Source organism: Talpa occidentalis, unplaced genomic scaffold (assembly GCF_014898055.3).
Source record: "Talpa occidentalis isolate TD23 unplaced genomic scaffold, MPIMG_talOcc4v2.1 talOcc4.6, whole genome shotgun sequence".
In the NCBI taxonomy this organism is placed as follows: Eukaryota; Metazoa; Chordata; class Mammalia; order Eulipotyphla; family Talpidae; genus Talpa; species Talpa occidentalis.
The window spans coordinates 42,291,213-42,316,598 of record NW_023604972.1 but is presented as its reverse complement, the minus strand read 5'-3'; the positions used below and the strand labels follow the sequence as shown (position 1 = coordinate 42,316,598).

The window sequence follows — 25,386 nt, the reverse complement described above, 5'->3', positions numbered from 1 at the left end:
AGGCTGTGGACAGCTTCACAATGCTGTGCTTAACCTGTTGTGCCACCAGGGAGGCCTGAATACTTTGAAATTAAACACAAGATTTTGTTGAAGCTGCTTTTTATGTTTTTTTCTTTCTCCATCATCCGATAGCATGTGTGCAAAATTTTCATTCACTAGTCAGAAAGGTCAATGACAACTTCCTTTTTCCTACCTTATTATTTTGAAATATCCTTACTGCAGTGATAATGGGGAATCCAGTATTTATGTGGATTGTTTAGAATTGGGAAGCTGCATCTAACTAAGGTAATTTAATGGAGAAAGCCTATTTGTGAAGTAGGGGGTGTAAAACTTATCTGTTCTCTCATGTAGACTAGCACTTTGCCTATTCTCTTCTCTTAATTCCTCACATCTGCCTTTTAATTGTTGAATCAGTTTGCAAGTAGTCTGTTGTTGATATGTGTCAAACTGTGTCTTACCAAAGGTAAGGTGGAAAGATATGTGACTCTTTCCCCCAAAACAATGACCACCTCCAAAGTAATAATAAAATATAATCAGAAATTGTGGATGAGCTATAGTGGACCAAAAAATGTATAAGAAAGGCAGAAAAAAAAACAAAAAAAAAAAACCCAGAATTATTGTCTTAATCCTCTTGATATGTCCTAGTCTACTCCTGCTGTGTGTTATATAATTCTTAGTATCTTACCTCTGCTAGACTTTCTCTCTTATTTTTTCATCTCTGCTCGATTTTCATGTAATCAAATCACTGGAGTAAAAAGTATTTCATAAATATTTCTTTTTTAAACCACTTGATTCTGGAAATACTTGGGACTTAAAGTCTTTAAGGTAACAGAATGTGGTTGTATCTATTTAAGTGGACCAAAGTGAGATGCTTTAATTGGGCTCTATTAGGCTAGTCACCATTAACCTTACTATCCTGGAGTATTACATTTTTGTTGTTGAATAATCATCAAAGAAGCACATTTTTGACTCAGAAGTTAACGAGGCTTCATTTAGACTGCTTTTGCGAACATCCAGTTATATACCATTCAGTTAATTAGGAGGCCAATTTTTAGGACGTTGAGACTGTGTGTTTGCATTTATGACGGTAGTTTATTCTGCATTTTTATAAAGATGACCAAGTTGGCTAGGAAATGTGAATGACTGAGTTTCTTTATAATTTTTCCAAATTTGACCATTGATATAATTTTCACATCATAATGGTATGTCAAGTACCTGCTGCTAAGACTTGTGTTTTTGTTAGGACCAATAGGGGGCACCAGCATCTATGGTAATCTATGCCAAATTTGCCAAACTTCTTTCATTTTTACCTTTAGAAAACAATGTCATTAGGGTATTGAAGATGATGGGTGAATATAAATACTCTTCTAGTCCCTGGAACTTTATCTATCTAGTTATGCCTGTCCACTTTCCACTCCAAAGCATCCCAAACTTAAAATGCGTAACTTTTATTTATTTTTTTGTCTTTAGAAATTACTCCTATCCAGAAGAGAAGTGGAATTGTGAAGCAATGTAGTTGTTGTCATTTTATGGTGATTTATAATTTGAAGTTTTAATTATTGAAATGGGACATAGTAGATTTTTTTTTCCTCTCCCAAGATTGCTACAGAACTTATAATTAATAGAGCCTTAATTATTGAAAGTATAACTTTAGGTTGTCTTCCTGCTATCTTACAAAACTCTGGAACATTATCTGATTTTTTTACAAAAGGGTCAACTTTTGAAGTTTACTTCTGGGTGAGACTAGAGGTAAAAGAGTCAGATATAGAAGAAATGTAAATAAAGATCAGAGTACTTTAAGAATTTCTGTCAGAGCCGTTATTATTTAGTGACTTTATAAACAGTTTTGATGTATGATAAGATCTGTCTCAGTGTACAGGTAGATATGAGTGAATTGTGTTAATAGGAATAGGCAATAAGATAATTGAAAGTAGATTGAAAATGTTAAATTGTGTTTTTTTGGGTAGTCTGAAACAGCATGTATTTCCAGTAAAAGTTAAGTGTAGTGTTGAAGAAGATTAAAAATTTATTGGAGATAAATAAAATCACAATCCTTAATTAGTGCCATGATTACCACCATGAAAATGGTGAAGTTCTAGAGCAGGATAGTTTAAAAATGGTGAGAGGGGTAGGTATAATCTATGATCTTGTAAGATAGCACGTTATACTTAATTATTTTCTTACTGCATGTTAATGAATTAGCCATTACTTAAACAAACTGGGTCATAATGGAAAAAAATTGTGACGTGTATTAGATAGTGTTATTTCGATTTTGAAAATAAACTAATTTCTCATTTCTTGAGTGTGAAATTATAGACTAGACACGACTATACTAAATGGAACTAATCGTAGTAATATAACTCTGGCAGAGCATATCCCTCTTCAAAGCTATCTTTTGGCTCATTTAATCTTTATTCTCCCATTCTTCTCCCCCTAAAAGAAAGGGACAGTGAAGAAATAAAAACCTATCATGGGCCTCCCCTGGTGGGGCAGGCGGTTGTACACAGTGCTGAGAAGCTGTCTGCAGCCTCTGCAGTGCTAGATCGATCCCCGCCGGCCAGCTGGCGAGGATCCCACATGGCGCGGCAGACCTCTCCTGTCGTGCCCACTGCTCCCCTCAGCAGTATGTTTCGTCAGTCTGCCTGTTCTGTTCCCTGCTCTGTCTCTGGTGAATCCTCTCACCCTCCTGCACATCTGGACTGTACCCTGGTTCTTGTATAAATAAATAAATAAGGCTTTATAAAAATAATAAAAAATAAAAACCGATCTTAAAATTCTTGGTCTGGACTTTTCCTCAAGGATTGTTTAAAGAACCCTTGACTAAAAAATGTTTCAGGTGGATATGTAGAAAAATTGGTTTAGCCTAAGTTTTGGATTTGAAATAAACATTAACATGGAGTATTTTCCTTTTCTCTTTTATCACCCTAAATCTGAAATTGTAGCAGAAATGGAAGCTTTCTGTTTGTGTTTCACCAGTTTTATTTCCAGTTCCGTCCTTGACCCCATTATTGTCTTTTTATCTTTTCTCTGCCATGTTTCCCTCTTATTTTTTATATGAAATTAATAGCAAAAATATTCCTATTGAAAAGCCTTGGTGTAGCTCTTACTAGTTTAAGATGGCAGTATAGGAGTGAATTCTTTTATTCCACAAGCTATCTTTTGAGTATCACCTATGTGTGACTGTTTTCAGTATATAATAATCTCAACCATTTCCTTGTCAGAGAATATGAAAAAATTAGCTGTGTTTGAAATCATAGTTATATTTATTGAGCTCAGCGATTTTTGTACATGTTGTAGATAGTAAGCTTATATATACAAAAACAGCATATTGATAGAATTTTGCTTTTATGATTTTTTAAAAGATAAATAGCAACATACAATATGTTTTTCAAACTAAATTTACTTAAGCATGATTGATTACTACTTGAAACATTTAGGGTTGATAAAAAATTTAAAAGAAACACATCTAGCTTCATAATTTATTGTGTTGAGATAGTTAATTTTAAAACTGAGGATGATTCTAATCCTTTATAATTATTTTATTAGGGGAGTCTGTTAGTTTTGAGTATAACTGTGTGCTTTTAGAAGTGGTCTTACTACAGGTACCATTTTGTTTCTGTTTTTGAACACTAGTAGCATAGACTTAACATGTTTTATGTGTGTCTCTGGGAGTACTCCTTTGTGGTATTTGTGTTCCTTTCTTTTTTTTTTTTCTTTTAAAGATAGGATATTTTTCTGGCATATTCTTGACAAGTAAATTACACCAAAGAATCATCCATTCTAATATGACCCTCAAGATTTTGTAGTTAGATAAAAAGTATCTGTATTAGTATTACTTGTGGTAGCTACGGGTACAGATGTATTAAAATATGAGAAATTGCATTTTAGAAAGTGTAGGGTGTGATGTTAAATGTCTTTTGAATTAGATTTTAATGTTTCTGTAATTAAACATTAATGAACACATGTATTTGTAGATAATTTCACAAAGGCAAAAGTGTCTAAACAATACAAAATCACCTATAATTCTATTCTCCAGATTTAATCGTTATTATTTGAAATTGTCTTCATTCTTTTTCCTTGGTATATAATAATCAAATTATCTATTACACAGAACAGACCTGTCACTTAGAAACTGTCTGCTAAGTTTAATTGATGCGCATTCTTAACATGTATCAGTTGAAGAGATGGACTTTTGCATGATGATTTATATATTTAACTATAAAAATGAATGCATACTTGTGGGGGAAAAAAGTCTTATAATACATGAGGTATTTCATCCCACTTATAGTAAATGCTGCTTACATGTTGGTATATACAACCAACACGTTGGTATATACAACCAACCAAAGAAATATATATATATTTCTTTCTTGGTGTGAGAGAGACAGAGTTTCTGAGACACATTAGGCTGTCTCATTTTTCTCATTTATTTGTGAGTGTTCCATAACATTATGAATGTTCATAATTTGCTCTTTTATGTTGCTAGATATTTAGATTGTTCCAGGACATTGTACATTCAGTACCTTGCACATATAATGCTGAAGTTATTTTAGTTTTGTTTTTTTTTTTTTTGGTTTTTTTTTTTTTTTGTTTTGTTTTTTTTTAAGGACAAAAATATTTCTTTGGGATCCAGAATTCCGGGAATGGATTTGTTGAGCCAGAGGTACTGCACATGTTAAATTTGATAAATACTCCTAAGTGTTACTTCTGTCAACTGTGCGTAACAGTGCATCTGGCTATGAACTACTTAATTTTTAAATTTGTTGAACAAAAAAAATACAGTGTTCTGTTTTTTATTTTCGCTTTATTGCTGACATTGAATAAATTTTTGTTTATTTTTCATTTGAATTTTTTTGAAAATTTCCTGTTTAATCCTTATTCTATTATTGTTGCTGTCTTTTTCTTAGTGATTTGTTGGTGCTATTTATATTTATGTGTGTTAACCTATCACATTGTTATTTTTTATTCATATTCTCCATCTGTTTTTGGTATTTTCAGACTTTTGAACAATTTTTACTTTTGTGTGATAAAATGAATTATGGCTTCTGAAGACCTTCACCCCAGTATTAAAAATTACTTTTCAGTATTTCTTGTGATACTTATGTATTTTATTTTCCAAACATATGTGGATATCTTTTTAGATGTAATATTTAATTATGTCAGTTTTTTACTTATTCTTTTCAGTAACATTTGACCTTGTTGACCAACCCTCACCACTTAAAAAGTGCTATTCTCTTTGCTTTTTTAATACCACCCTCTTCTGTTTCTATTTACTAGCTGCATTTTTGTGGTCTTTCTTTTCCTACCTCCCTCACTTTACATACTCAGATATTTCATATCTCATTGCTCAATCCTGGGCCCTTTTGTCTTATATCTGGTCCACTTCTTAGGTGATTTTGTCTTATCTATGCTAGTTTAGAGGTACAGACTCTCAAGTTTAATTTAAATCTTCTTTTAATTTTTTTTTTTTTTTTTAATAGAGGCATGATTTATTTATTTATTAATTTATTTGTTTGTTTGTACAAGCACTGGGTACAGTCAGAGGCGCAGGAGGGTGAGAGAATTCACCAGAGCCAGAGCAGGGAGCAGAGCAGGCAGAAGGACAGAGGTACACTGCTGAGGGGAGCAGCGGGCGGCAGGGGAGGTCTGCGCGCCATGTGGGACCCTCCTCTGGTGGCCGGGGAGCAGCCGGGTATCGAACCGGTGCCGCAGAGGCCGCGGGCAGCTTCGCAACCCAGCGCTCAACCGCTGCGCCACCGGGGAGGCCCTAATTTAAATCTTCTTAAGGACAGGATTGAACCTTCTGGCTACCCAACATTTCTGCAAACCTTCCTTCTCATTTATAATTCTCTTCCTTCCCCAAGATAATATAGTCCATTTCAGTTACTACATAGAGCTCAAAGTGAAGAATACCTACATAATGCTCATTCCTTTAATTCTGTCCAAAAATTTTAAAATGATAAGCAACATATATATTTCTTTTATACAGTGGTGAATAGGAATAATCCTAATGAAAACATCTTTGAAGAAGGAAGGAATAGGAAGCACATAATAGTCATTGGTCCTTATTAATAATGAATTTTTTTCTGGGCAAGAGAAGGCTCTGCCCTGGCAACTGTATTAATTCCTCAGTCAGCCATGCTTTTGTTCTATGGAAGAAATGATCTTTAGTATGTGTGTCTTTAGTTTTGTTCTTGGTGATTCTTCCTTGTTACCTTCCTTTACCACATCTGAGGTAATAGGAATTTGAGAATTTGATGTCTCTGGGAATTGTATAATTTATGCAACTCATTACAGTATGGTATATAGATGTAGGGGCTTCAGGGTTACTTAAGTTTTGTCATAGGTTTTTGTAGGCCAATAATGTAGTTTTGTGGTGAAACTCTGAGAAACTTAATAGATTTCTAGTGTTTTCTTTAAGTCAGTACCATGTGACATAACTATAGTAGAAGATCTCATTTAATCAATTTTGAAATCTACTCCTCTTATTCTCTTGGTCTTTGTGCTAGGCCTGCTTCTCTTCTCCTTTGGCTACCTTAAAGGCAACTGAAATAATAGGAGTGGATGCAAGAGATTTATTACAAGGAATTGGCTTATACTATTATCAGGTCTGACTAAGCAAGTTCAACATTTTTTAAAGTGAGGAAGGTCTCCAACACACAGGCTGGACCCCCTGGGTGTATGTTCTCCATAGACAGTCAGAAAAGTAAGATCCACTGAAGGGAGGACAGTTACAGACTCAGCTGCTATTTAGAGTCTCACTTTGTAGAAAGAAATTAATCTCTTAAGAGTTTACCTGATCACCCTAACTTAAAGTCAATTGATTAGGCACTTTAATTATATCTGTATGAGCTCCCCAACTCCCACCTCTGCCAGCAGGACCTAGATTAATGTTTAATTCAATTACTGAAAGTATTCACAAAATGGCTGCTGCCCTCCCTTCCTCTTAGTTTAGTATAACCAAGTTGACACATAGAAAACCATCATAGGTGACAAAGCTTAGAGTGGGAAAGTAACACCTTTTTTTTTTTTTTTTTTAAGATTTATTTATTTATTTATTTATACAAGCACTGGGTACAGTCAGAAGCGCGGGAGGTGAGAGAATTCGCCAGAGCCAGAGCCGGGAGCAGAACAGGCAGAAGGACCGACATACACTGCTGAGGGGAGCAGTGGGTGGCAGGAAAGGTCTGGGCGCCATGTGGGACTCTCGCCTGCAGCCAGGGATCGAACTGGTGCTGCAGAGGCTGCAAGCAGCTTTGCAACCCAGTGCTCAACCGCTGCACCACTGTGGCCCGGGAAAGTAACACACTTAACCTGATCTTTGCTACTATCTACCAAAGAGCATGTGGGGTCACAAAGTTATCTCCTTGTATTTGGAGTGCGGAAGCAGCTACTTTTCCCAACTTAAGAGACCCCAAATTACTAGACTTAGTGTTTGCATGAGAAATTTTCTCTCAAGTGGCACTGTTTTCGTAACTATCTCTGCTTGTAAACTACCTTATTCTTAGTTGAGTTTATTTTCAGCAGCCAACATAAACCAATATTTTGAGTTTCTGTAACTGCTTTTGTTGGAGCCACAAGCTTGGTAGTCATGTGCCCTCTTCTAATTATTACAGGCCAGGGGTTTACTAGATGGTTTGCTACTTCATGACAGAAGTCATTATCTTTTCAGTCTGAAATGTGTTTCCTTTTTGGTGTCCTCTAAGCTTTGTCAGAACTTTTAGGAATTGATTTTGGCAGTACTCCATTTCTAATTGTTTTAGTTAAGGTATAGGATAGGTTGTTTGAACCAAGAGACTCCAAAACACATGTGGTTCAAGTAAGATAAATTATGTGATATTCTGGGGGTAGTCCTTCAGGTCATGCATACATGTAAGATTTTCTTCTTTTAATGTTACGCCATCCATTATCCTGTATATCCAGCATGGTCACCATTAACCGATATGGCTACTGAGAACTTGAAATGTGGCCAGTTATTTCATTTTAGCTAATTCAATTTAGTCACATTTCTCTAGTGGCTAGCATATTGGAGAACATTTGCATTGTTACAGAAAGTTTTGTGGACACCTCTGCCTTAAGGTATTGACTTCATTTATAAGGCCTAATCAGACTTAATGAGCATAACATTCATGTTCAAGCCTATTAATGGCTAAATTGTGTCGCTCCCCTTAAATTCATGTTGATACTCTTAATTCCCAGTAACTCAGAATGTTATTGTATGTAAAGACAGGGATTTTAAAAAGATAATTAAGGTCAAATTAGGGCCTTTGAGTAGGTCCTAATACAATATGACCAGTGTCCTTACAAAAGGAAATTTTGATATAGTAAGAGACAAAAGGAATGTAGGCACAGAGAAAAGGCCATGTGAGGTAATAGAGCAAGAAGGTGGCTATATGTAAATCAAGGACAGAGACTCCAAGAGAAACCAAACCAGCTGGCACCTTGATCTTAGATTCCTAGTCTCAAGAATTAAAAGAAAATGATTATCTGTTGCTGACCAGTCTATGCGGTTTGATATGGCAGCTCTAGCAAACTAATAGATAGCCTGTGAGAAATAAGAATCAGAAATATAAGTACGTGTAGCTTCCTATTAAGAAATTGACCTAGAAGTTGCAAATATCACTTCCTGTTAATTCAATTGGCCAGAACTTCGCTATATATCCATATCGAGGACCTAACTTTTGCCGAGTGGTCATTTCAGATAAAAATTGTGAAGACTTATTTTACTAAAAAAAAAAAAAAGGAAATGTGGATGTTGAGACATAATTAATATCTTACATTGATGCAATTCTAGGATTACATTGTTCTTATAACTAACAACACAAGAAAAAAGAGCACTTTTTTTTTTAACTTTGGTTTGATTTTTTTTAATTTAAATTTTATTTTTATATTCCCCATACAATTACAACCCCCTTATTTTGACCCCAATCCCTCCTTTCCCTGCCCCCCACCCCCTATAGAGTGTCTCTGGTTCATAGTTGTTTGTTGATTTTGATGTTTTCTTTCTTATAGTTATGCTTTTTCCTGGTCCCTTATTTAAGTTTTCTAGATTCCTGCTATGAGTGAGACCATCCGGTATTTTTCTTTTTCTTTCTGGCTTATTTCACTGAGCATGATCCCTTCCAGCGCCATCCATGTTGCTGCAAATTGCATGTGTTTATCTTTTTGAATACTGAGTAATATTCCATGGTGTATATGTACCACATCTTCTTGATCCAGTCGTCTATTTTTGGGCATTTGGGTTGTTTCCAAAGCTTAGCTATTGTAAACAGTGCTGCTATACACGTAGGGGTGCAGGTGCTCTTTGGAATTGATGTTTCTGTGTCCTAAAAAAGCACTTCTTTACTGAAATAACTCCTGTGTTAGGACACAACTGCATTCCTGAACCAGCCATTATCACTGTGGAAAAGGGTTCCTTGTTCAGGCCTACGTCATGTGTTTCCACCCCATCTAAAAGGTTGATTAGGAGAGGTCATTTGAACCCGAACCTTATGGAATGGGTTTCCAAAGAGTATTTCTGTTGCCAGAATGATGAGGTGATGAGTGGGAAGGGAAAGGATATTGCGTATAAGACCTTGAGAGTATACCTTGAAATTTCCCACTACTCTCCATCCTTGCTAATGTCACCTAACACTGGGTACTAATTATCTTGTTTGAATTTACGTAGCCTCCTAATTTGACCTCTAACCTTTGTCTCTCTATACATCATTAATTTTTCTTGCAACAACTAGGCTAACCTTACAGGAAATAAGTTACTTGATTTTCCATTGCTCTTGGAATAAAATACAAACTCCTAGCTTGGCATAAGGCGGTCTTTCTTGTTTTACCTTCAGTTCATTAACTGTCTTCTAGTCTGATGTTTCTGTTCTTAGAACATGCACACCCTCTCACTTAGGATCTTTTAACTTTCTTTTTAGATGGTTCTTTCCTTGACTCTTTTTTTATTCTCATCTTTTAGATTTCAACTTAAATATCCTTCCCAGTTCAAGATTGTTGGAAGATACATCCTCCTTAGCCCTCCACAGTTCTGTTCTCCACCCTGTAACTGGATGAGTTGTACTGGGGTGAAAAATAGGATCTCTGTTGGTTTTTGATCAAGTTTTATTAGTATTAACTACTTCAGGGGACTTTTATCTGTTTATTACTAAGAAAGGGATTTGTGGTTAGTGGGCGTGGATTTGAGTGTTTTAACATTTCCAGATTCCTAATAGCTATTTGTTTATTCCTATGTTTCACATCAGATTTAGTTAATAGATTAAAACTTTGAAATTATTCTTTTTTGTACATCAGAAGTCATTTGGTATCTGTGATAAATGGTTGGGCCTAATAATGTTAGCATGCTTTGCTGTTTTAGAAGGCATTTTTTCCATCATTGATCTTATTCATTAAGAGTTTGGGATATTACACTTTAACTTGGCAGGTGGCTTTTGTGAAGTGCCATAAAATATGCTATTGAGATTTTGATTGGAGTTGTGTTGAAATTTGTGTTAATTTGGGTTGAGGATTTTCATCCAGAAACATGACATGCCTCTATTTTTTAATACCCTTCATCTTTCTTAAATAAAATTTTACAGTTTTCATATAGGTTTTGCACATTTCTTGTGACGTTTACTCCAGATTATTTAATAATTCTTATTGCTATTGTAACTGAATTCTTATATTAAGCCAGTTTTGTTGAGTTTCTGACTGAACTGTTATTAATTCCAATGAATAACTTATTTTTATCTCTCTTTTTTTTTTTTTTAGTATTTATATCTCTTGTTTGAACCCCCAAATGTGGACAAAAGACAAGCCTTGTCTTTCCCTTATTTTAAGGGGAGTGTCATTATTAAATATAATGCAAATGTCCCTTACTAATTTTGTAGGTCTCTCTTGGCTTACTAAATCTCAAAGATATATATTGAATGCATTTTTGGCACTTACTGAGATAATTATTTCTCCTCTCTCCCCCTATCTATTCATATCATAAATTGCAGTCATAAAAATTTTTAATATAAGTTGTGTTTGCAATACTTAGTATGATGTAGTTAATATTTCTTTAACACACTTTTGTATTTAATTTTGTTAATGTTTTAATTTACATTTTCTATGAAGAGTACCCATTTCGTAATAGATTTTCAAATTTGTTGGGAGAAACTATAATTTTTCTTTACATGAGTCTTGTAAAGGTTTGTGCTTTGCAGATCTAATTTATATGTGTCCTTTTTCCTTTTAGCTATTATATGTTGTATTTTTACCATTTTAGCAAATAAAGCAAATGCTTTGTTTGATCTCTTTGTAGTTGAGTAATTGTTTTGAGTGTCAAGTAGTTTATGGTGTATCTTTTTTCAATAATTAAAATATATTAATCATGTTAATAACAACAAAAATATTAACCATTGAAGCATTTACCATCTTAACCATTGAAGCATACAGTTCAGTAGTATTTAGTATAATCACATTGTTATACAAGTCTCTAGAACTTTTTCATCTTGTAAAACTGAAAGTCTGCCCATTAAACAACATTAAACAAGTCTCCACTCCCATTTCCCCCAGACTTGTGACATCCACCATTCTACTTTATATTCCTGTGAATTTGACTACTTTAGATACTTACCATAAGTGGAATTACACAGTATTTGTTTTTTGTGACTTCTTTATTTTGAGTAGCATAATGTCCTTAAGGTTTACCCATGTTATTGCATGTAACAGAATATCCTTTTTAAGAGTGAGTAATCTTAGCTGTATATATCACATTTTGTTTATTTCTCCATTACTGGACATTTGGGTTGCTTACAATAATTTAGGTTGCTCTTAAGCTATTGTAGCTCTTATTTTTTGCACTTACTTCAACTTATATTGTCTTATGGAGGGAAATTAGAATTTTAATCTTATATTTCCAAATAGTATCCAATCTGTTATTTCCCATTATTTATAGTGCTACCATTATTGTATATATCTATACACTAGAACAACAGGCTGGATTATGTCTACTCATTGTGTCTTTTTATGTTCTGCCTGTGTATAACCTGAACGGTCCACATACTCAAAATTAGTTGTTTATGTTGAATGCTTTCCTGAACTACTTGATAAATAGTTAATTGTCTATGTAGGGTTTTAATGTTAACAAAGTAGTTTTTCATTTAATATAGTCAGTACACTTTTGAAATATTTTTTCCCTCCTACCTCTAAGCATCTGAGCAGGCTTGAAATTTCCCTTTTTTCCTTCCCTCCCTTACATACAAATTTCTGGTAAAGAAGCAAAAGCATTTTTATGAAGACAAAAGCAGCACCAGTCTCTATAATATTTGTATTAACTTATGTTATCATTAGCCTTGGCTAATTGTCTTTGGAATTGAATAGCTCCATACACTGTAGGACAGTACCTACACCTACTATGAATGCGTTTGAGTTCTCTTGTATTTGCACTCCAGTGTTCTTTAAGTTGGTTCACTATATTTAAAATATATTTCATATGAACTATGAATAATTTAAAACTTACACAGCTGCTATTCAAGAAATGCCAAAATAGAAGACCTATAAGACCTGAGGTAGATAAGTTTAAATTCTATTGAGGGTGGGGGAAGAGGGACACATCTTTTAAATCAAATCTGTTGAGTATTTCCTTGTTAGGTATCATGACTTAACTGGTTTTCCCTTGTCTCAGATGTCATGACTTAACCTGATGTTATTGTATGTTCGTAGCCAGTGTTTCAATTGTATCCAGTGTTCTGCCCTTACAAGTGATGCTGTTGTAGACTCTGGTACATACACCTTGGTATATGTGTGTCTTTATTTTGGTAGGCTTGTCCCAGTGGTAAAAGTGCTAAACAAGAGGTATGTGGGTCTTTCCATAATTTCTATTTTATTTGAGTATATAAATAACATATTGCCACATCTTTTTAAACTACAGTAGTTTTGTAGTGGTTTAGTATCTTTTAGGATCTGCTAGGTCAGTTGTCCCTTTCAAATCCTATTCTTATCTGTTCTCTGGCTGTCTCTCTCTGTTGGCTATTTTATCTGTAAGTGCCAGAAAAAATAAATCACTTCTCCCCTAAACATATTCGTAACAATTAGCTCATTGGTTAATTATTGCCTTTATAAATAACTGCTATTTTAACGGTTGCTTAATGTATACCAATGACTGTTGTAATTGATTTATGTATAGTAGCTTATTTAATCCTCACAGCTCTAAGATGTAGATATATTATTAATCATTTTATAGTTGGAAAAAATAACTTGTTCAAGGTCACAGTAAATGACAGAAATGGAAGTTAAATAAGGGCATTCACACATCCAAATCTGCTTTCTTAAAACCTATAGTCCACTGCCTCCTTACTACTCTTTTATGTTTTCCCTAATAATTGCTTATGGAGAAATAAATATAGTTTGTTTAAGTTGAGGAGCTCACTAGCTCATTTCATCTTGCCACTAGTCTTTTTTTATATATCTCTGTAACATCTTATTCTAATTTATGTCCTACTTTAGGTCACTGTTCGTAAATAGTATAATAGTCTTGGAATTTTAGAGTTGATGAGAACACCAGTTTATAAGAATACCACCTGACCCTCACCCCTCGAACAAAGAACTGTTGGAGGGTAGTTTTTACATCTTGTTTACATCTTAAAGTGTATATTCTGGATTCTTTAACCCCATCTGGGAAAAAATTCATATGATTGATCTTGATGTGAATTTCATGTATTGTGGGTGAGTGGTATACTCATGCTATTTTTGACCTTTTCTGGATCATCAAATCAAAATGTATACCTCGTAGGTGACTTCTTCCGTAGTGAGTTTTCAAAATGTGAAATAAGAATGCTGTTTTAAACCCTGCTACAGCTCTCAATTCATGCTGTTGGGTGAGTATAACATGAAAGCTGAATCTTCCTCACATAAAGGAAGACATACCAGTATCTTGTTTAGGTGGGGGTCAGATGAGACAATGTGTAAAAACATTTGTAAGCTATAAGGATCTATGTAAATATTAACTGTTAAAACTGAAGTAAGAGAAAGAATGTGAAAATGGGGTTACTGACTAGTAAAATGTTTGGCTTTTGATAATTTTTATTTTTTTAGTGATGTAACATTGGTTTATAAAGTTTGTCTTTTAGAAATATAGGATGTCCCCCTTCAGGTGTTGTTACTACACCATACCCACCAACAAAACACCCATAGTCCACCACCATAGTCCATTGCTCTGTTTGGGTTTTTTCCTGAAATACAATTTAAAATCTGTAACTTAGAAAATCTCACTCTTTCAATTTCCTTCCGATGTCCATTTTTTAAAAATTGTATTGAATTCATAGATTGGCCGTGAAACTCTTGAGCTGTAATTGTGCGTGTCAGTTAATTTATTTTGGGTAGAACCAGTGTTACCATAGGGGATGAGGTACTGTAGTGAAGATTCCATAAATGATAGTTGTATGGGTGTTAGCTGCTGCTCCGTTAGGATTATATTCTGGATTCTTTAGATCTTTAGTATTTAAATAGAATCAATTTTCCAAAATTTAAACCTTTATAGTAAATTTATTTATTTATTGCCATGGTATTAATAAAAAAAAGTATTGGGAATAGATAACCTTTTTCTTCTCTTTTATCTGCTTTTCTGATCATGATAAAGTATAGGTTTAGAAGATTATTCTGTGGTTCTAGATAAAATGACAAAGAATCAAAGATTTCATTATGCTGTTTTCTATATCAGAACTTTTGAAACACATCGCTAACTTACTTTATTCTTCTTCTACTTGTACCTTTTTTCTTTTCTTACCTATCTCCATAACTACCTCTTATCCAGTGATTCTCTCAGTCATTTAACCCAGGTTTCTGGGTCCAACCCAGACTCCAGTACCTGAACTCTCTTAGCCAAACCTAAGCACCGGAATATGTTTTAAATGTGGTTGTTCCTTAATATGTGTGAGACCTTTTTGTATGTGAAAGTTCTTACCTATTTTAACTTTATCCTTAGCTCCTCTTGACTTCAATGCCAAGATATAAAAAAATATAGCTTTCATGTTGTGTCTTGTTATCTTCTGTGCAAGAGAAGTTTCATTAGTTTTCCATGATGTCCAGAAGAACAGCTTTGTTTGGCAAGAGGACCCATTCACTGACTTAGGCAGCATTTAGTATTAAGATTCAAACATTTCACTCAAATGTTAAGCAGTCCTCTTGATCTCACTAACAGAAATGTTCCTGAAAGTTGTAATAAAAGGGTAATCTGAAAGAAGGCTTAGATTCCAATTTCATTAAACTCAGGCATGTGTATACTTGGCAGTTTCTATGCCTCACATAGAATTATATTCCATTATGTAATAACCCTTTGCATTTCTTTTCTTACCAATATTTCTTTTGGAAAAAAGCATCAAGTTGGGAAACTTACTTTTGAATCCTGCTTTAATACTTTGTGATATTGGAAAAGTTACTACTTACCCTCACTTTCTTAATCTATCTTGATCTGTCTTGGGGTATAGTGATTGTTTTCTAACAGTGTTTCTAGAGAATGGAGATAAGCTATATATCTAGTCCACTTTCTTACATATTGATGCTATTTAATACTTATTTTGGTATTTTTCTGGATTTAATTATTACATATAGTTCTTGAATGTTGTTGCTGCTCTTTTGCAGCCAGGATCACTCTTTTTTTTTTTTTAACTTTTTCATGGATTTTAGTTAGAGTCTGATGAAAACTGGACCTGTTCTTTCCCAGAATGTATTTAAATACATACACATAGCATTTACACTTTGTTCAGAATTATTGAGGCCTGGGTCTATGAACCATGGATTTGGTAAAGAGAACTGGATTTCATCTTTTATTCATTGAAGAGTTTAGTGACCTGTGCTTGTTACTACCTCTAAAATTAAAAATTAAGTAATTATTTCTCTACTCCTACCCAGTGATCATTCCAATTGCTACAGAATTATTTTCCCCAAAGGTTGCTACCATGTCAGAGAGCTTTCTTTGGATAATAACAGATGAGAGAATTTTAAATCACTGCCAGTCTTCCATACATTCTTTTTCTTTTTGAAACCATTGGAATCTCTACACAGAAATCAAACTAGTGAATAGATACTTGATACTTGTATCTGCTTTTTCCCCCTGGAGGTATGAAGGATATAGTGAATAGATACTTGATACTTGTATCTGCTTTTTCCCCCTGGAGGTATGAAGGATATTTTGTGATATGATATGCTTAATGTAAGTCTCTTTTTCTCATGTGTTTAATAGCCATCTATAAAGCTTTAATTTGATTTCTTCAGGCTTATTTTACAGTTATTGTTCTAACTTTTCTTTTAAATATAGTGAATTGAGCACATTCCTAAACTTCCTTTCTTCCCAATGTCCCACTTACATTTTTTAAAAGTTACTAGTTCTGAAGAACAGGAACAGATGTTATTAGTCAAACTACCTTAAGCAAAAAGATGTCATTAACTCTGTAACTCTGATGTGTGTTTGCATGTGTGTGGGGAATGAGGGGAGAAGATCCAATGTAAGCATGGATAGATCCAGATGTGAGTGATCTCATCAGTACTGTTTCTCAACATTTTGTCTCTCCACCACCAAAGGGGTATGGATATTTTAGCCAGAACTGGGTCATATGGCAACCTCTGTGGAGTATGGAAAGAATCACCTTCACCTAAATTCCACGGAATATGTTCCCCACAGACAAGAGGGATTATATTACTAGAAAAAGGGGGTGGGTAGAAAGCATGTTAAGCAGTAAAATTACAGTTCACAGTCCACAACAGGTACCATCAGAGGACCAGAAATTTTGAAGAAGATAGAAAGTTCACGGAATTGGATTGACAGCAAAATGTCAAAAGAAACTGGAACCCAAGATAAAAGAGGTAAGCTCAGGTTTTCTTAGGGGAATCTCGGAATGGCTCCAAGTTTGGAGTCAACAGATACACAGAATAGTAGTGGGCAGATAGGTAATAATCAAGAATTTTTAAAGAATTATTTTCCAGAGTGGTGCTGGGTTAGTTGGGCCTCCTTCCTGCTCTTTTTGTTTAATTACCTCTGGTGGCAGTGATGCCTGCCTTCAGGCCTGAAGTCCAAGAACTATTCTCGAAGTAGACTAGCAGTTCGGTAGGACGTCTGCTGAGATTTGGAACCTGAAAGAGAAGCAGTGACACTATCGCATGCTACTTCAGAGAAAAGCAGTTCCAGCAAGCTTGACTTCATGTACAGGTACCTTTCTGGAATGCCTGCTTATCCATATGCCCTACCTGCTTAAATAGTAATTACTCTTCCATTTAAGGGAGAATCAACTTGAGAAAATGAACTTGAGCAACCACAAGGAAAGTTCATCTGGCATTCTATAATCTGTCATTCGCCAATATAAACAGGAATAATCAAACAATTAAGGAGAATCAAGAGCATGGAACAGTATTAAAATGAATAAAAGACCAATTCATCTCAGATAAAATTTAGAAGAAAACTTCAAAGAAAAAATGTAATTGATATTTCATTTAAGATTTATGGATCCATTGCAATGTTTAGTAATAATTTCACTGAAAAGGGGACAGAATCAGAAATGATTTTGATTCTTAAAACATTTAACTAAAGAGGAAGATCTCCATTTATGAAGCAAAACAAAAGAAAATAGTTGTGGAAAAATTGGGGGGAAAATAGGGATGGAAAATAGATCACAAAGTTTTCACATCTACAAACGATGAGTTCTAGAAGCAGAGAATGGGAGTGGCGGTAAGGAGAACATAAAGAAATAATTGAAGAAATTTTTGTGAGCTGGAGAAAGATGAATTTCAGAGTGAAAAACCCATCTGTTATCAAGCAGGATGAATGGAAAAAAGATCTTCATCTGGACACATCTGGTAAAATTTCAAAACTCTTAAGATAAATGGAAAATCCCCAGTGAGAGGGAATAAAAATTGGAAAATCAAAAGGCTGCTAAGCAACCCTGTTGACTACTTGAAGACAGTGGAGCAGTATCCTCACTATTTGGGGGAAAATAGATTTGAATCTGTATTTCATATACTAAACCAACACTCTATAGCGTATAAAGACAAATCCTTTTTTTGTACTTGGGAGAACTATATGCCTTATATGAAAATATATTTCAGATTTTATAGTACAGTGAAAAATATAATCCAGTATAGAGGATGTAGTGGTAGGGGATGGGAGGGGAGGAAACAGTGGTAGCTACAGTGGCAATTTTGGGCCTTCAAAAGAGCTGAAGAAAACCAGAAGAAAATTCAGCTGTGTTATTTGTGTAGTATACATGGCCTGTTATATTCAACCAAGAATTCTAAATGATAGGAAATTACTTTTCTTTCAGTGATTAGTATTTACCTAGTCATGTTGTAAGTGTACTTAATTATAGTACCCTATAATTAAAAATCATGTAATATAAAATTAATATAAAAACAATATAACAATAAAATTAGGGAAAGGGGTAACAAAAGGAGGATTAATGCTCATTTCTGTAATGGGCATTTAGTAATATCATATAAACTTGGCCAAACAAGAAACAAGTAAAATAGTATTAAAATTAAGATGGTAACCAGGTTAGAGTATAACAATGTAACAACATACTGCCATTTTGATGCTTGCTGCTAACAGAGCATAAAAGCATCTTGTACTTTAATAGCCTTTTGATATTTTAAATATCATTTATAATAAATTTACATTTACACATTTAAATTTAAATGTGTAAATAATATTAAAAAGATTGCATGTATTATATCTACCTAATTAGATAATTAAACACTAATTAAAAAGTGACATTCCAGGGCCACATGGTTTTCAGAAACTATTTGGGGTAGAATTAGAGGACACATAGGGATAATATTCTAAGAAATTGGAAAGTTGCATAGAATGCAAATGTGACTTTTTATGTAGGATGGTAATTCTTGACTGACTTACACCCTGGAGTTTATAAAACTGATTCCTTTCTATGATTCTTGTTAAATATTGTTAAAATTGTGGTATTTGGTTTGTATCCATAGTTCCTGGCTCAGGGCTCCCACAGGAGCCTTGGAATTTCCTGTGGAGAGTGATAAAGGTGTGTTTTGTTATGTGAATGAGGTGACTATCTCAGCACCTAAATGTGGGAGCTGGTTACCTGGAAAGAACCTAGCTTGTTAATTAGAGGCTTGGAACATCCAGTCTCATCCCCAAAGAGAGAGGGGTTGCAGTATAAACTCAGTTGCCAATGATGGATGAGATAATCAATCATGCCTACGTGATAGACTGCCATAGAAGCTGAAGAAGATGAGTTTCAGAGAACTCCTTGGTTGGTGAATATGTGTAAATTTGGCGCTACCTAGAGAGGCTAGAAGCACCACAATCTCCCCCTTGGCATCTCTGAAGAGGAGGGCCATCTTGAAAGGCTGAGCTATTTACTATCTGATACAAGCTCATGGTAGAGAGTATCAGAATTGTGTAAATATGCACCCATGTTGCACCCATGTTGCACAACCCATGTTCCAGGACCCCTGTTTAGCAGTAAAACAGTGTAATCCAAAATTTGTGGGGAAATGGAAAGTAATAGTAACATGCTTCGAATATAACAGTGTTGTGAGATATCCTTATGATGATCAAAGGAGGTAGCTCATGGTTATATTGAATTAAGTATGTGTGCACATGTGTGTGTTTGTTTGTAAGTATTGTTTTGGAACCCTATGTACATGTCTACCTTAGGAACTTTGGAAGGTCACAGTTATGTTTCCAGATTCTCTTTACATGTATAGCCCTAAAGACCTCTATCTACCATCAGAATCAGGTTAGTAGAAAAGGGAATGGTGCCCCATTTTGCAGTTTTTGACCTAGCCTTTGGTAGCTGGAGACAGTTTAATGTAACTCATTTCTTAGGAGATAAAATTGCTTGCAGGCAAGCTAGTAAAGATTTGTTATGAATGGATTAGTCTGGAAATAGCAGAATAAAACATCATGAGAGACCAGAGTGATTGGAGTTTGCTACCAGCAAACCCAGACCATCAGAGCACTAAAAGGAAAGCCAGTGGCAGCTTTGAGATTCTGTAGTTACTTGGACAGTTTTTACATCTTGATTATTTTGCTATGCCTTCGAAACTATCTTAAGTGAGTTACCTGGAGCTGTCACTTTAGACCTCAGTATAGAACAGTCCTGTCCTTCAGAAAGGTGATTGAAATTGATAACTAAAAAATTGACTCTGGACTTAACTTGTATTTTTAGCCCCATCCTCTCTCCTCTCCCCACTAATGTGGAGAGGACTGACAGGGAGCTGTGGGGATATGTGTGATATATTTCTTTTTTGTTGGTTAATATTTATTGCTTTGGAGCAGCAGACAGTTAATGTGTTGATAACCAAATTTAGAGTGCTATACTATCAGATTTAGTGTACTTACAAACAAAACATCAAAACAAGTAATTCTATTATATCTGTACTTGTTTTTATTTTTATTTAAAAGTGTATAGTATAGACAAATTTGGAAGGTGAATGTCATCTAAGAACATTAAATTTTATCAAATTTGTATCTATAAAACCTATTGAAAAATGCTGAAAAAGAATAAATTCATGGTATGATCCATCATGGGGGTAGACAACAAATGCAATCATCCAATCGTTGTGCCTACAACGATTTCTGGGGATGTGAAAAGAGAAATAAGTTGCTTGCTTTCTTACTTTGCTTAGTATTTTTACTTATATTTGGACAAGACTGTGTATATAAGACACATCTAGATGAAATATTTTATTTAAATGTATTTTATTTCTGCACTGTCCTAAATGAAATTACAGGTTTTGTTAGTTTCATTAAAGAAAATTGGAAAGGGGCTAATATACATCACAGAAGAAGAAAAAATCATTGAAGAACTTGTTAAAATGATCAAGATTAGGGTCAAGTATTTTTATTTCTTTTAAAGATTTATTTATTTATGCATACAAGAACTGGGGTACAGGCCAGAGGTATGGGGGCAGGGGTGAGAAGATTCACCAGAGATAGAGTGGGGAACAGAACAGGCAGATCGACTGAAATACACTGCTGAGGGGAGCAGTCGGCAAGCCAGGAGAGATCTGCCGTGCCATGTGGGTAGCTCCCTGGCCAGGGATCGAACTCATGCTGCAGTGGCTGCAGATAGCTTCATAGGTTGCTTCTTAACCTCTTGAGCCACGGGGGAGGCCCTGCATTTTCATTTTTAATATGAATTAACCTTACCTGAGAACATGTAGAGAGGCATAGACCTCTAAATTCCTTTACATTTTAAATAGGGGATTACTTATTTTGGGATTTTTTTTTTTTTAAGATTTATTTTTATTTATTTATGCATACAAGAACTGGGTGTTGGCCAGAGTTGCAGGGGGTGAGAGGATTCAGCAGACAAGCCAGGAGAGGTCTGCTGCACTTTGTGGGTTGCTCCTTGGCTGGGGATTGAACTCGTGCTGCAGTGGCTACAGATAGCTTCATAAGTTGTGTCATAACCCCTTTCGCCACCAGGGAGGCCCTAGGGTCAATTATTTTTAGATTACAGACTCAAAGGTAGTCTAACATTGTTATCCTATACCTATTGAGTATTATAAAGTCTGTCCATCTGCTAAGCACTCAGTTAAATATTTATATAAATGAATGGTCAAGATGCTAATGATAACCTTTGAAAGAAACAACAGATTACCATGGCTTTTTAAGGATTAACTTTGAGAAAAAAATTTATTTAAGCAATAAAATAAAATTTTAAATAGCACATAATCTTCCTCACATTTGGAATGTGCTACTGTATGGTCTTTGTTATGAGGCTATAATTTTATATACCCATAATCATTTGTTACCTAAGCCTTTTGTAATGTCTACATTTATTTAAAAGTGTGCCCACCTATTAAGATTTATTTTGGTGGTTCTACTCATTCTTATTTTTAATATTAGTGCCTTTGTTAGTGAAAACTGGTTATGCTTGGCTCTTCTTAATTTTAGTGTAGAGTTGACTTTTTAATAACGATAGATTGGTTTAGAATTTTATTCCTTAAAATGAATAATTTGAAATAAATGTTTAAGGTCAGCTAGTAAGTAATCTTACCGTTTTTAGTTCATTGTAATGGTAATAATACCGAAAGAAATTCTGGATTTTTAGAACTCTAAATTCTGGGAGAGAAATTTCACAGTTTACTACTAAGTTACAGAGTTAAACCTGCATGGCATTTTAGCAGTAGATTTTTTTAAGGGTAAGATCATTTGATGTCTCCTGCCGCCCGCTGCTCCCCTCAGCAGTGTACTTCGGTCCTTCTGCCTGCTCTGCTTCCCGCTCTGGTGAATTCTCCTACCCTCCCGCGCTTCTGACTGTACCCAGTGCTTGTATGTATGTATGTATAAATCAATAAAAATCAATCAATCAATAAATAAATAAATCTTTAAAAAAAAAAAAAAGATCATTTGATGCCTCATTCGTCTATCTTTTCCGGTTATGTAAATGAGGCTAGAATCTGCATTATGGTTTTTAATCAATTGAAGTTCCTAAAGTATTGGGGAATGAATTTATTTCTTTTTTTTTGGGTAAGGCTCAGAAGTTAGATGAGAGGAGATGTAACTTTCATTTGTGGTTCCTTGAAAAGTACAAATAATGAGGAACTAACTATAAATCTAGAAACTTGCTTTTAAACTAATGCTGATTTCTGGGCCTCCCCTGGTGGCGCAGCGGTTGAGGGCTGGGCTGTGAGGCTGCCCACAGCCTTTGCAGTGCTGGTTCGTTCCCCAGCCCCAAGCGAGGGTCCCACCAAAAAAAAAAAAACAAAAACTAATGCTGATTTCTGATCTGGGTAATATATTTGTATCATTTAATGCCTAATATTCTAAGCAGTTTTACTCACTGCTTGAATCCAAATTAGTTCTACTTGTATAGAAAGTCATTTGGTAACATTAAAATATGAAATACATGTCCCCATCAAGAAATATACCAAACCAGGGCCTCCCTGGTGGCGCAGCGGTCGAGTGCTGGGTTGCGAAGCTGCCCGCAGCCTCTGCAGCGCCGGTTCGATCCCTGACTGCTGGCGAGGGTCCCACATGGCGCGCAGACTTCTCCTGCCGCCCGCTGCTCCCCTCAGCAGTGTACTTCGGTCCTTCTGCCTGCTCTGCTCCCTGCTCTGATTCTGGTGAATTCTCTCACCCTCCCTCTCTTCTGACTGTACCCAGTGCTTGTATCAATAAATAAATAAATAAATCCTTAAAAAAAAAAAAAGAAACATACCAAACTGTTACATTCCTATATATGTTTAGTGTGTATCTCTTTTTCATTGCAACATTATAAAAGGTTAGAAACAACACATGGCTTTTAGAAGGAAACTTGATTAAATGTTGTATGATTCTTCAGTGAAAATTAAGAGTATTAAAATCAAAGATGTAGATCTACAAAAATAGGAAGCATAGTATGCTTCCATATACAGGTTATTTCTAGATGAATATACTAGTTATGTCTTTCATGAGTAGGTTTACTTTTCCCTGTATTCTTCTTTATAATTGTCAGTGTTTTCAATGTATGTGTATTATTTAATATATTAAAATCTTAGTTAAAAAAGAAAGTCAACTGGTAATATGAAAAAATACTACTGTGCTATATTAGACTCACATGTAGAACCCTCACTTATATTATGACATGATTGATTTAGAGTGATGAAAGCTAAAAATTACAAGGATATTATTGTTTTCAATAATATATGAACTTTCAGAAATTTGATCAGATTTTATTAACCTTTAATTTTATGAACCTTTAGTTCATCTAGTCTTGGTAGTTATATCGAGCTTCTCTCCTTTTCCATTCATGTTGAGAAACTCTTAAGTGAGAGTTTTTTCTTTTCCCTTTGTTTATCTGAATCTTATTTTAGAAAGCTTTCATGTTTTATTATTTATGTGTTTACATTTATTTGCTTTAGTGTTAGTAAGTTGATTACTATTAACATTTTAATGCTTTTGCCATTGGCATTTTGAAAGATCTTGTGCCACTGAAATCCATTTTAAGCAAATGAGAAAACAGGTCCCCTCGTCCCCAACAAAATGAGGTTGAATTAATTAGAAGGAAGGTGACATACTTTTAGGCTGAAAGGTCTTAAAGCAGATAGATGATTCTCCTTTCATAACCTTTTGCTCAGAGTACCCTATGCTGTGAGAAAGAAGTAGAATTTAAATTTAAGAGGAAATAATTATTTTGCTGTGTGCAAAGAATTACAGAAATCCTGAAATGTAGATTCTGAGTATTTGAGTCGTTCCAATATTTTAGTTAACTAAAAATAATAATCACAGAATAAATGTTTTGTCATCAGAAATTAGTCCTAATGATAGCAGTAATTTATTTTTTTTAGTTTATTTCTGTTCTTTTTAATTTTATTTTTATATTCCCCATACAAATGCAACCCCCTTATTTTGACCCCAATCCCACCTCCCCCCTCCTCCCCCCATAGTGTATGTCTCTGGTTCATAGTTGTTTGTTGATTTTGATTTTTTCTTTCTTATAGTTATTCTTTTTCCTGGTCTCTTATTTAGGTTTTCTAGATTCCTGCTATGAGACCATCCAGTATTTTTCTTTTTCTTTCTGGCTTATTTTGCTGAGCATGATCCCTTCCAGCTCCATCCATGTTGCTGCAAATTTCATGTGTTTATCTTTTTTGATTGCTGAGTAATATTCCATTGTGTATATGTACCACATCTTCTTGATCCAGTCATCTATTTTTGGGCATTTGGGTTGTTTCCAAAGCTTAGCTATTGTAAATAGTGCTGCTATAAACATAGGGTGCAGGTGCTCTTTGGAATTAATGTTTCTGTGTCTTTTGGGCTAATGGTAGCAGTAATTTAAAAGAATTAGGATGTATTACTGGATATCATGTATTTGTTGTTTAATTAAATATTTAAATTGCCTGTTCTATGCCAGACACTATGCTAGTTACGGGTTTTATGTTGGTAGTGTTGCCTGCTTTCCTCAAGTTGCTGGTCTGTAAGGGTGAGAGATAATAAACAGATAAACCTTCATAATTCTGTAGTAAAGCCACAATCACATATTTATTATAAAACCATAGTAGTAAATGTCAGTAATGTAAGAGAAGCATCTTATAAATCCTAGAACAGAAGGAAAAAAGAGAGTGAATGGTTTGATTTTAGCTGAATGGTACTTAGTTTTTTGTCAAATCAAGTTGAAAAACCCATTCTTGGTTTATGGAAAATAATTGCACCAATGTTATTTCTTTGAACTCAGACCATCTTTGCTTGCTTATATTGGTGGAAGGTTTGAGAAGAAGAAAGCTTGTTGATGACTTCTTATAGTCTAAGGATAAAACAATATTTCAGGCATGGAAAGAATTGATTTGGATGGTAGGAAATAGTAAAAGCCCCTTGGCAAGTTCCTATAAAGCTAGGTTTTAACAATGGAAATTATTTTGTTTGAGAAGCCTCCAAATGCCAGGCATATCCATATAGAAATGTAAGCACTATGTATT

The 25,386-nt window shown here is 34.6% G+C and overlaps 1 protein-coding gene and 1 long non-coding RNA gene across 5 annotated transcripts in view; one reads left to right on the top strand and one right to left on the bottom strand.

The window, feature by feature from the left end:
• The window catches only part of ANKRD17 (ankyrin repeat domain 17), a 145,658-nt gene that overhangs the window by 5,476 nt on the left and 114,796 nt on the right, over positions 1–25,386 (top strand). The window lies entirely within an intron of this gene.
• The window catches only part of LOC119260608 (uncharacterized), a 44,048-nt gene that overhangs the window by 667 nt on the left and 17,995 nt on the right, over positions 1–25,386 (bottom strand). The window contains exons 2-3 of the long non-coding RNA XR_005128762.2: positions 16,992–17,088; positions 14,924–15,168 (exon numbers count right to left, since the gene is read on the bottom strand). This is a non-coding gene — a long non-coding RNA (uncharacterized LOC119260608). The remainder of the gene's footprint in view (positions 1–14,923; positions 15,169–16,991; positions 17,089–25,386) is intronic.